The sequence below is a fragment of the Hemiscyllium ocellatum genome, chromosome 43, assembly GCF_020745735.1.
Source record: "Hemiscyllium ocellatum isolate sHemOce1 chromosome 43, sHemOce1.pat.X.cur, whole genome shotgun sequence".
NCBI classification, from domain to species: Eukaryota; Metazoa; Chordata; class Chondrichthyes; order Orectolobiformes; family Hemiscylliidae; genus Hemiscyllium; species Hemiscyllium ocellatum.
In genome coordinates this window covers 2394868-2408493 of record NC_083443.1, presented here as the reverse complement: position 1 = coordinate 2408493, position 13626 = coordinate 2394868, and the positions used below count along the sequence as shown (strand labels likewise).

The following is a 13626-nucleotide window of genomic DNA, read 5'->3' as shown; positions in this document are numbered from 1 at the left end:
ACGCTCAATCTGTTCATATTCCTCATTTCCCATTTCTGGTCTTTGAAATGTCTCACATTCAGAGGCAGTGTGTTGTCAAGTTGCTGAGAGACTATGTCCTCCCGCCAATGGCTGGATTGTGTATAGCTGGGCCCACATTCTCCTGATAATGTATCTGTTACTCAGGGCTGTGGTAAGGAGACATTATTTACTCAACATGTTATGAGTCTTTCGAATTCTAAATGCAACATCTTTTCCTCCGGAAATAAAAGCAGTTTCATCCGAAATATAGGATGATAATGATGTATTTACTGTTGGTGAAAGACTGTCGCTGACTGCAGAAAATGAAGATGATCAGCTCTTGGTGTCTGTGCTATGGCCACAACATTTCCCGACAAATCTGCAGTGTCTGCTGCCTCAACTCGGTCTTCCCATTAAAACTAGGAGTGAAGGAACGAACGCAACAGAAGAGAAGAAAATAATTTTTGTGGGACAATGGAGAGAAATTCCAGTTTGTATTAACTGGAAGAAACAACATTCATTGGTGGAGAAAAAAAGGAGGGAATAACTCTAGGTGCAACAAATCGCAACAGGCTGAGCTCAAAGTCAGAAAGCTGCGGGATCAGCAATATGACATCTGAAGAGGATGAAACAATGAGCCTTTCAAAGAGTGGACATCTGTATTTGAATCCAAGTTCTCTTGTTGACTAGAGAAGCACTTTAACGAACCGAGTCACAATGCCTACACTAGGTGTGTGTTCACCATCCACACTTGTATTTCTCTAAGCACTTCATCACAAAAAGTTTGGAAATGTTTTTCTTTTTTGTGTAAAATGTTGTTTGGTGAGAATTGCAATCAATGCCCGCTTTTGCACAGACATTTCACAGTTTAACATTCTCTATTGAAAATGTACAGGGAAAGTCAATGTGCACTTACATTGGTTTCAAACTGTACTGTTCATCTGTTTAAACGGATAGAATAAGGAGAATGTGTCCATCCTTTCTTGGCACATTGACCGCGTTCACACACCCAGAGGGATCCTCAAACAAAGAGGAAGAGGGTTATTGTGGTGAATTGACCTGGAGTGAGTGTGAGCCAGAATCAACAGTGGGCAGTGTAGGCAGACCCATTGGCATCAACACAGAGCCTAACACCACCAGCTCCACGATTACTTCCTGCCTCATGCGTTCCAGTCATCATTGCCATGCACTTTTATTTGACTTTCCCACTCCGCTTCTTCACTTGTTCCCGACCTATTGCAGGCGTCTGCTTAGAACCTGACACTTTTAGAAACATGTCTATATCAATGAGATATGATTCATTGATCATCCGAAGATACCCCGGAGAAGAAGGGAATGACTTAGATTCTTGAACCTTTCAACTCATGAGCACCACGAATCGTCATGCTGCTGCTAACGATGGATTGCTTGGATTTAGACCCAACAAAACTGAAAAAAACAGCGAGATGATTGGCGTGGGATTTGCCGTTGTAGTTTCTCCGGATATCTGCTACCATAGTCCTTCTAATTGGATGCAAACAATCCATACCTGTTGTAGAAGTGAAATGGAAAGTAATTACAATTAATTGATGTCTGAAACTTTGTTAGGCTGCTCTCATACCTTGTCTTGAACATGCGCAAACGTTTACAGCAGCAATTATCATCCTGGTAAGGAGTGCAGTTTCCGTCCCCTCACCCTTTCTGTAACAAAGGTACCGCGTTTGCTTTCAGTGCGAAGGCAACACGGTTTGAAAACAAGGTAACACTTATCTTCTGGTGTCACAGTGCACCACGAATTGTTGATGTCGCCTCTCTGTCAAATGAATCCCAAGATAGTCTCTGAAAGGCCTCATTTTGATTTTGTCTGCTGTTTTCCAACGCGAATGAACCAACATCAGAAATCCTGAATCATGCTTTGGTGCAGTTCGCATGTTAGCGACTCAGTCATTTCGCAACAGGAATGAATGGATTTGCAGTCAAACCTTCACACGTGCTCTGAAATCGAAGCCATGTTGGAACTGGAACTGAGAAAGTGATAGACACGAAATGACGTTGCATCATTTACCTCATAGAAGAGCAGGAAAATGTAAACCTGGTATGGGGAGGTGGTGGGGACAGCAAAGGGAGACACGTGGAGGTCTCGTGAAACCTCTTCTTTCTGATTCAGTCAGCAACAAGAGACATGAAGGTGCCTCAGGCTGGATAGCTTTCCCATCTCGAACACCGACCAATCACGTCGAGTATGGACCTCTTTGACACCTCGTTGTTTTGTTCTGCTAATTCTATTTTGAGTTTCTTACCTTGCTTCTAGAAGCGCTTTTGTTTCACCTCCTCGTTTATTCTCCATCCTTCATTCTCAGTTTGTTGGGAAGAACGAGGTGAGGCAGGAATCAATGCGGATATCCCACGCTGATCATTCTCTGCTGTAACTGTTCATTAATTTTACACCAAAAGCAACATATTATGAATTGTGTTTGGAATTTAAAAGGAAACATGTCGAAGGCCTCAGGCCTAAGTGACAGATATATTATCTAGATAATGTGAGCCCAGTTCTCCACACTCCAGTCAGCGGGAGGAGAAATTGCCTCAACAGCTGCACTTTCACACTGTCTTCTGCAGTCAGAGTTTCCAAAGACCAGAAATGGGAAATGAGGGATTTGGACAGAGACTGTGAAAGAAGGTGACAATGAACAGACATAGAAAGACAAATGGAAACTCACATTGTGGAAGACACTGAAAAGGTCAATTGTCCACTTGACATGGCTGCTATGTGACAGAAAGGAAAAGAAAAAGGTAACTATTAAAGCACAGCTTGTCACCAGCTCATGGAAACGGAAGCAGCATTACCGCCAAATAAAACCTTTTAAATTTTTAAAAGTGACGGTTGTCAACTAATGAGAAGTTTTGATGAATATGATGATCCCACACATAATATTGAAAATTTGCCTGCATTACAAAGTTGAAATACCGAACGAACCTGCTTCTGTCGATCTGAAACACTAGCTCTACTTTGCTCCATGGATACTGCCAGGCGCTGAGTTTCTCCAGCATTCCATGTTTTTGTGTCACATTTCCAGCATCCGCAGCTCTTTGTCTTATGTTAACCTGAATCTTGTTTTCGACAAAACATGACCACTTCTCAGCCACATCCATCATTTCCTGCTTTAGGAATGCTGTCACTACGACAAACGAGCACAGGAAAATTCCCATTTCCTGACTGGAAATCGAACTCGAGCTGGAGCGCTGGGAGCACTGAATCAGAAACAGTAGAGCACCACAGAAAACAACAGACCCTGTCGTCCCTTTCATCAATTACACTGCTGTTGTAAGGTTTGTAGCTTAGGTTGAGGTTTCGGGTGTAGGTTTGTTCGCTGAGATGTAGGTTTGAGATCCAGACGTTTCATTACCTGGCTAGGTAACATCATCAGTGGCGACCTCGCAGTGAAGCGAAGCTATTGTCTCCTGCTTTCTATTTATATGTTTGTCCTGGATGGGGTTCCTGGGATTTGTAGTGATGTCATTTCCGGTTCGTTTTCCGAGTGGTTGACAGATGGTATCTCGATCTACGTGTTTGATTATGGCGTTGTGTGTGGAGTACCAAGCCTGTAGTAATTCTCTAGCATATCTTTGCTTAGCCTATCCCAGGATAGAGGTGTTGTCCCAGTCGAAATGCTTTTTTTTTCATCCGTGTGTAGGGCTACGATGGAGAGAGGGCCGTGTCTTTTTGTGGATAGCTGGTGTTCGTGTATCCTGGTGGCTAACCTCCTTCCTGTTTGTCCTACGTTGTCTTTGTCGCAGTCCTTGCATGAAATTTTGTAGATGACGTTGGTTTTGTCCATGAGTTGTACTGTGTCTTTTAAGTTTGTTAGTTTTTATTTGAGAGTGTTGGTGGGTTTGTGTGCTACTAGGATTCCGAGGGGTCTTAGTAGTCTGGCTGTCATTTATGAAACTTCTTTGATGTATGGTAAGGTGGTTAGTGTTTCTGGCTGTGTTTGGTCTGCTTGTTGTGGTTTGTTCTCGAGGAAGCTGCGGACTGTACTTTTTGGGTGTCTGTTCTTCTTGAATACGTTGTATACGTGATTCTCCTGTGTTTTCCGAAGTTCGTCTGTGCTGCAGTGTATGGTGGCTCGTTGGAATAGTGTTCTGACAAGCTTCGTTTGTGTGTGTTGGGATGGTTGCGGGTGCAGTTAAGCATTTGGTCAGTGTTTGTCGGTTTTCTGTATACGCAGGTTTGTAGTTCTCCATTGTCCTTTCTTACAACTGTGACGTCGGTTGCTGTCGGTTTCTTCCTCCTGGCCACTTCATCCACAACGCCATAAACAAATACATATATCTAGATACCATCTATCAACCTCTCAGAAAACAAAAAGGAAATGACATCACCACAAACCTCACGAACCCCATCCAGGACAAATGTATAAATAGGAAGCAAGGAGACAACAGTTTCGCTACACTTCGAAGTCCCACTGATGATGTTACCTAGCCAGATAATGAAACGTCTGGATCTCAAACTTACAGCTCAGTGAGCAAACCTACACTGCTTTTGATATTTCAGTTCTGATCATTTACGCTGCAGACCAGTTTCTCACTGTCCTACATTATTTGTTACAACGTGACAATTGTCCATTCAGCCCTCTATGCTGTTTTGTTCAAAGTTATCCATGTATTCTAGTCCCCGTTTCCATTTGGACCATAATTTTGCGTGTTCTGATGTCTCCCGGTCAAGTGTAAATAGGATTATCCCTGTGATCTTAAATGGCACAACAAATGGAGAGACGTTTGACATGGTCTCACTGTGTTGAAATGCCCTAGATGAATCGATCCTCTTTTTCACCCACAGAGGGAGTCACACAGCCACAATCCCAACAGGGGCAGAGGTTTGAGAAGATTTGTAGCACCGGTTGAGTTTCTGGAAGTAGGCAAACCTACTTCTGGAGGGGAAGAGGTCTTCAGGTTCTACCACTTCCTTGTGTTTCACGTCCGTGAGTTTCTAGGAAAAAGGCAGATTTAGGTGGAACTCCAGACACTTCTCCAGACAATGTGAACCGTTGAAGTGAACATGGACAGTGCGCTTAAATAGTCACACACGGTACTCAGGTGTAACTTGCAATTTCCAAAAGACCCACAAGTCCAATCCCTGCGTCTCCAGCAATATGATAGGTTAGCAGCCGGCAAAAACAAATTCTCAGGCTAAACAATTGGCACATGACACACTTCCATGTCAAGTCTCTTTCTGGTTTTGTCCCGTCGCACGTGCATCTCCCTCTGAGTGCCAGGCTGCGAGGACAAAGATCTCTTTTACACAAACGCAGGCAGCATGTGAAGGAAGGACCAGGGTTATATAACACATTGGTTATTGAGAAGCGAAGGAATTGCACACAGCTGGTCTATGATCAGGATTTTATCTTCCTGATTCCCCAAGGGTCTAATTCAAGGAATATGCACCGTGCCTGGTACTGTATACCCAGTCCGAACGTTCCAATGGATATCCTGTCTGACAGAAAGATCAGAGGAGAGTCGAATCCAATCCTTCACGGCTCAGGTATATTTTGCAGATGTTGTCCTAGCACTTCAGCATGGGGGTTCACCGCAGTGGGTCATTCATCAGCACAGAGAATGTCTTTTGGCCTATTTGCACACTGTACACGACTCATTTACCAACACTTGGCTCATTGGTCTTATGAAGATATCGGTGCACCTTTCAGAGACTTAATAGTAGAAGAACTATCGGACACAGCATAAAGTGTTCTCAAAACGCCAAAAAGTAACACTGGTTTGAAGAACTCAATTATATCATTGCCTGGAAATGAAAAACAGATTTGCATTCGGCCAACCAGTTTAAAATATATCCTGAAAAAAAGAAATTAATTCCAAACAAGTTTGATTTGATTTTATTGACAATGTTAAAAGCCAATGAAACAATCAGATGCTCTTACGTATAAGAACGGAATAATTGAACAGTTCAGAAGAGAACTGCTAAGATCCAGCATTTAGCAGACTGCTGAGAAATATCTCTTAAAAGTAACTTTTGGTTCAGTAATTGGTGATGCAAAAATTGCAAACAAAGGGAAAAGAAGACACTGGAAGCTCCAAAGACAAGCACCGACTGCTGCTAGATTTTTAAGATGAGAAGTGTTGTTTGTCAATCTTAGTGGGGAGTGTATTGGACTAGTATTATCGAAGGGAAGTTAAAAGATAGTTTAGAGAAAGAAATTGTCAATAGTGTTTCGTAAAATATTCTCTGTTATATTTTCAGAAATGACGTTGTTAATTTTTACTTTAAATTGCCCTCAGCCACTCGAAATTTTAGATTACTGCACGGGATAATTATTTTATGTGTTGCTGGTTTAAAATTTCACAGGAGTGTTTACCTTGTGTCCTAACTATCTTGGGGCTCGTCCTGGATTTGAACCTGTTTTGACAAATTTGAATAGATTTGGGGAAACGAAAATTCCCAGCAAATTGAAACACTTGCAGATTAGTATCCTAGATCTTTAAATAAAACGCAAGTGCGACAAAGTGATTAAATTTGGAGACTTGTGGTTGATTAAATATAAGAGAGAGAAATGTCTTAAAATTGCAACAGACGTTCTGAGATTTGAAGATGATTCTCAAATTTGCCACGAAAGTTTAGAATGAAAGAAAATGCCATACTTTTAGTATTAACAAATAAGTTAGATTTGGGATTAACCAAGGACAAAATAAAGCGGTTGAAGGAGTTACTCAAACACTAAGCTGTGACGGAAAAAAAACAACTTAGTGCAGTTAATGTAGAAAAAATTAAATTAGTCTCGAGGAAAATGGAGTGAGAAGATAAACAAAGCGAGAGAGAGGAAAGCGAGAGGGAGAGAGAAAGAAGGGGGGAGAAGAATGAGAAAAGTGAGAGAAGAGAAGGAGAGAGACAGAGAAACAGAGAGAAGGGAGATAGAGAGGGAGAAAAAGAGAGAGAAGTTCCTTGGATGAGCAAAGGGAGATAAGAAAGGAACAGAGAAGAGAGAGAAGGAAAGAGAAAACTTGAACTTGAGAAGTTGCGATTTTGTCAGCAAAGTCAAGTTAACAGGATGGAAATTAAAAGAGAAATTAGTGATATATGTAAATGCATCACAACTCCACAACATTTTAATGAGGATGATGTTGAAGCCTTCTACATTTCAAGGCAAAACATGGCTAGGCAGATGAAATGGTCCGAAGATTTATGGGTAATGCGAGTTCAGACTAAACTCGAAGTCAGAGCGAGTAAGGGATTTGGTATGATATTACGTGACGTGTGAAAAGATTATGAATGAGTAAAATAGGCTACTTTCAGTGTTTCTGAACTGGTACCAGAAGTAAAGCGAGAGCGTTTCTGAACATTGATCAGACTTATGTTGAGTTAAAAAGAAATAAACACAATACTTTTGATGGATGGATTCTTATTTGGATAAAGAGAGGATATTTCAGGCAATTAGAGAGATAATTCTGCTGGAGGAGTTCAAAAACACACTTTCAGAGATTGCAAGAATTCACGTGGAGGAAAGAAAGATTTCGGAAAGTCAGAAGGACAGCAGAATTAGTAGATGAGTACATGCTGGTGCATAAGACAAGCTTTTGAACAGATATTCGTCCTGTGGAGAATCGAAATTGGCAGAAGGGGAGATTCTGCATTACAAAACAAAGAACCGGGCGCACTTGCAAGATATGAGAGCAGGAAAAAAAAACTCCAAGAGAGTGAAAAGGAGGTGAAAGTCCTCAGCTGTTTCCATTCTGGCAAAGTTGAATACATAAAGACACAGTACTTGTCGTTAATTAAAGGCGTTGTGGAAAATAAAAGTGTTTAAAGAAGCTAAACTGGTGGCATTAATGAAGGTAATACAGGAGACCGCAAGAAGAGCTGAGGAGCTGGAGACGGATGTGCAGCCTCGGCAGGGGCTGGTTATGGAGTTATTACCTGATCTCTACAAAGAATCTGCTGCTGTGGTAACGTTTACTCAGAAAGAACGGGGGAGAAGACGAGAAGCTATAATTTTGAGAGTGACAGGATCTAACCATTCGCTGGTAGTAAGGGATGGGCGAATATGTACCCTTTCATATCTGTTTCCCATGAGTGTCGTAATTTGTGGGATATATGAGTAGAAATTTAGCGTTCCCTTATGTAAGATCAGGTTGGGGCACCAATTTATGCCGGCGAAATTTACGCTGGGCGTGATAGACAGAGTGTCAGTTCCATGAATTCAGCTTGTGCTTGGAAATGATTTGGCAAGATCCAGTTTGGAAGTGACTCCCCTTATTGTGGAGAAGCCCAAGGAAGACGAAGAAACTGAGGAGTTAAAACAGAAATATCTTTCTATTTTCCCAGACTGTGTGTTAAACAGATTCCACTCTCAATAGTCACAGCACAAAGTGACAAGTAAAAAGAAAGATGAAGAAGTTGAGTTTAGGTCAACTGATACACTACTTGATGTGATTTCTGTAGTGGGCCGAAGTACACAAGATTGTGATGCAAATACCACACGGAGAGGAAGTGTTATGGGTAGCACATGAACTGCCTATCGGGGGTCACCGAGGGATACGAAACATGCAAGCTTAATACTAAACATTTCTATTGGCCTGGAATGCACGCGGGATGTGGTTGGATTTTTCTGACAGTGTCATACATGTCAAATGGCAGGTAAGCCTCAGGCGGCAATAAAAACGCGCCTTTGTTGCCAATTACCACAGTTGGAGAATCTTTCAGGTGGATTATAATTGATTGCGTGCATCCCCTCCCGAGAACTAAATGTCAGAACCAGTGCTTGTTGACTACAATGGATGTGCTATCCATATTTCCAATGGCAATTCCTTCCAGGAGTATCAAGGCTACAATTCTGGTAGAGGAGTTAGTAGCTTTCTTCACACGCTATGACCTAACTAGCCAGATTCAGTCAGACTAAGGGTCAAATTTTACTGCTCGACTATTTAAGGAGGTTATTGATAGCTGAGGTACAACATTTTAAATCTAGTGTATATCTTCCTGAATCCTTGGGAGCTTTAGAAAGATGTCTTAAGGCCTTGAAGAACTTGAAGAGAGCGTACTGTCAAGATTACCCGGATGATTGGGAAAAAGGTATCCCATTCGGATTGTTTGCCATTAAGAATCTTCCAAACGAATCCATTTAGTCAATACCTTTTTAGTTCATATTCGCACATGAAGTGATTGCCCTTTGGAATTAATTAAGGAAGCAAATGACAGGGTCAAAGTCGAAGATCGCATAATTAAATCATGTATCGAAAGTGAGGGAGAGACTAAATTTGGTCGGTGATTCAGCAAAACAGCACCCAAAGATGTCACAGCGTAGAATTACGCAGGTGGCAGATAAAAATCTGGGACTCAGAAGTTTTCCCACGGGGATAACTTGTCAGTACTGTTACCAATCATAGGTGATCCCTTTAAAGTTAGGTTTACTGGTCCCTGTGAAAAAGTTGAGTCAGTTGAACTATTTAGCAAAGATGTCAGATAGAAAATAAAACTGTATTGGGTATGTCATGTGAACATGTTGAAAACGTATTACACATCAAAGGAAGAACTGGAGGAAGAGTTGTTCGTTACTGCCCAGCAGAGTGAGGAATCGAATTCAGTTGCTTTGAATTTTGATGTACCTCAAAACAGATTCTAAAATGATGAAGTCCTTGAGGAGTGGGATGGATTAGAAAGCTGTCTGTCTCAGGAGCATAGAAAAGTGTTGAAAGATTTTTTGTTCCGACAGAGTCAGGGTACATGCAAGAATCACATGGAGAGGACGAAAGCAATTGAACACGAAGTAGATGTGGGGAATTCTGCTGCGATAAACCAGCAACCCTCTCGACTTAATCGTCTCAAAGGCTAACAGGACTAGATGCAGGTGAACACCATGCTCGACGAGAACATCACTGAACCAAGCCAGAGCGCGTGGAGTTCGCTGATTGTCTTCATTACCAAACCAGATGATTTGTGTTGAATTTCGTGTGGAATATGGAACGGCCAACGCCGTTACAAAATCGAACTCATATCCAATTTCTAGATTAGAGGACTGCATCCAGAAAGCCAGTTACATCACCAAGTCGGGCATAATGCGTGGCTACTGGAAGGTACCATTGTCAAAGTTGGTGAACAAATCTCTGCGCTTGTAACTCCATATAGGCTACATCAGTTTAAAGTGATGCACTTTTGAATGACGAACAAGCCCGGCACACCCAAAGACACTTGTACAGAGTTGTGGCCGGGTTGACAAATTGGGTAATCTATTTGGACGATGTAGTGATCCTTAGCAATTCAAGGAATGATTACAAGGGTCTGTTGGCAGAGCTCTTTGAACGACCACGAGAAGCGAAACTGATGACAAACAAATAAAAAACAGAATTCACGGAAGCAGAGGTGATGTTCTTGGGATGTAACATCGGTCATGGCAGGTTGAGCACCCTCTGGAACGTGAGGACGAAGGCTTCTGAGGAATTGCCATGATCAACCTCGAAGAAAGAGTTTCTTTAATTCTTCAGACTCAGCGGACTCTATCAGAAGTCTGTTCCAAACTGTACTAGTGTAGTGGCATCGTTAACCGATTTGCTGAACAAAAACACAACTTTTCGGTGTTCAGCAACATGGCACGTGGCAATTGACCATTTGAAGTCGATATTAACCACCAAACCAGTATTACCTGCACCAAACATCTAAAAAAACTTTTAAAGTAGCCATCGATGGTCGTTAGAGTTGGAGGTGTACTCCAACGGGAAAAATGAGCATGGGGAAGAACTGCTAGTTGATAACTTTTCATAGAAAATCAACATCTATCAGAAGAAATGCTCCACAATCGAAAAAAAAACTATTGAGTTTGGTACTGGCGTTACACATTTAATGTATGTGCCACGAATAATGGATCGGAGAGGTTATGTACACAGACCACAATCCGCTAAAACTTTGTATATATGTAATAATATGAGACTATTTCGTTGGCTTCTTATGGAAGAGACGTTCACTTTAAAAATCATGCATGTTGTGGGTCAGTAGAATGAAATCACAGATACGTTATCGCAGATTCAACTGATGGCGTTCAGATGAGATTGTCTTTATATCATGTTTTATATGTTTATATAGGAAAAAAACTAAGTCGAAATTGTATGAAATTTATCGATATGTTAGGGTAAAGTATTTTTTAAAAATGAAAACATATCTTCATTATGATGGTTCATTGTTTCCTGTAGAGGCGATGTGTTTTAAACACATGTGCACATTTAAGAGATTTAAAAGCAGCAGAACAACCAGACACAGAAACAAGTGTTCTCAATAAGACAACGACGTAATCCTGGGTCAAACAATTCAATTCGTTCATTGCCTGGAGACATAAATAGTTCGCGTTTGGACATTCATGTTAAATTTTAATCAGGAAAATATATAAATTTCAATTCAAATTTTAATTGCGTTTCTTGAAAGTCTTTAAAAATAAACAGGGTCCCAATCAGATGCTCTGGGGTATGAGATGGGGGACATTGAACAGTTGCGAGGAGGACTGCCAGGACCTTGCATCTTGAAAAAAATATATATGTGGAAAATAACTTTTGGTTCCGTGATCTTTGACACAGAATCTCCCAACAGGGACAAAGAAGAGACAGGAAGATGCGAAGACAAGAACCTACAGCTGCCTGGTTTTAATAAAGAAGTGCTGTTTTGTAAACCTTAACTGGGAGTTTTATTTGAATAGCATTATCGAATGGAACAACAAAATGGGTAATAGAAATACATTGGTTTGTTAATTAATCTCTCTCTTACTTTACAAATGAAGTGCTGAACTTTTACTTCGTGTAGTTCTTGGCCAATCGAATTGTTGCAGATTCCTGTACAGCATAAATCGTTTCTGTGTTACTGGTTTTATCGTAAGCTGGAGGGTTTATGCTGTGTCATAACGAGTCTAAACAAATTTGGCAAAACAAGCGTGCATCTGTGCAGTTCTTTAGGTGAACTGGAGATTTGCACCATTCATGACCTGGATGAAGTGATTCTCCCCGCCGTGATCTGAATCTCCAAAAGCAAAAGGCTACCCAAATTCTCCGTAGTTGACAGCATTCGAACCTGCGTGGGAATGCCCCAATGGATTTCAAGTCCATCGCCTTAACCACTCGGACACAACTACAAATGGACGTGCAAAATTCTCATTTCCAGGTCTCTGACCCTGGGGAGCTTAGCAGTAGTGAATCATGGTTTGGTTTATTTGAATTCAAAACCCACAGCTTTCAAATCGATTAAATGTCTGGACAAAGTGGGTCTGGGTGGTCCACCCCGATAAGTGGGATCTATGTTCAGCTTAAACGACGGCGGAAAATGCAGACAAATACTCAGCAGGTCGAGCAGGATCTGGGCTGGGAAAAGGCGATTCAATGTTTCAAAACTTCTTCAGAACTCCGTTTTCTCCAAGTAGTACTGACAAACCTGTTGACATTCCCCAGAATTTTCTATTTTTTTTCACATTCCCAACATCCACAGTCCTTTGCATTAGCCATTAAAACGATACAGAAATTCCTTTGCGATTCTGGATAAGATTTCTGTTTGGGGAACATTTTCCTGACCACATTAAAATCCCGGAGCTGTGCAGGAAAGAAAACCGATGAAGTATGAGCAGTGAGAGATCCGACCCTGGAACGTCCCAAACCACCAACCGCTCGGTTAACGGATGAAAGTGTTGACCAATTACGTAACAGAGACGGGTAAACTTACTCATTACACGATCCAAAAACAGTAAATCCTGGGACATTCACTGCAGTGAAATGGCAACAATCCTGTACCAGCTGCAAACACATCCACGTCACAGCAACCAACTTTTCTCCAAAAGGATTCGTGCTCTCTTCGAGGTTTTTTCTTAACTTGTTTGTACCTGAGTCTTCTCGTGGTCTTGGAGCTGTGGCGAGGTTTGAAATCCTGACGTGCAGGAAGGAAATTCCTTTCAATATCTCAGATCAGTTCATGTCCAGAGAACAACAGAGTCAACGTCGCGGCCACTTGAAGGCTGGCTGTGTTAAGTGGAGCAATCCACCCTTCGTTCACCTCTGATTTCGCTTCCCAAAGAGATTATAAAGTTTTCCAAAGCTGGAGACATGCGTTTAATGTTATTTTTCCTTGTTTTCTTTAACTTAACAACTGGCGATATTTTCCCAAAATATCTTCACCATCCTCCACCTTGCATTATGTCTAGCGAAGAGCAAACCCCTTTTGTCGAGACATTACTGAGGTTGGGATTCTTCTCTTTGGAACAAAGAAGGTTAACTGGAGACTTTTATGGTCTATTTATAATGATGGGGGAGGGCGCAGTGCGGATGGGTGGGTTGATGTCTGGAGTTTCTCGGAGGATCACGTGACGGCTGTTTGTCCGGTTCGAAGTCCAGGGTGAGTTCCAGTTCTTAGTTTTTCTTACTATGTTTTAAAAACTAAAAATTTAAGTTGTAAGTTCCAGTACTTAATTTTTTTTAACTTTTTTAAACTAAAAATTGAAAAAGGTTTTTTTAAAAAAAACCCGGATAGACCCGGAGGCTTGTGTTGCTAGGTTACCTGGGTAGGGTTTTTTTCTCTATTTAAACGCGCAGGCGAGCTGTAGGCCTCAGTTTCTCGGAGGATCACGTGACGGCTGTTTGTCCGGTTCGAAGTCCAGGGTGAGTTCCAGTTCTTAG

General features: G+C 41.5%; 1 non-coding gene across 1 annotated transcript; it reads right to left on the bottom strand.

Moving 5' to 3' along the window:
• Positions 1-12016: 12016 nt before the first annotated feature.
• Positions 12017-12098, bottom strand: trnas-uga (transfer RNA serine (anticodon UGA)). Its single transcript has one exon. It is a non-coding gene; the product is annotated as a tRNA-Ser (tRNA).
• Between the last annotated feature and the right edge of the window lie 1528 nt (positions 12099-13626).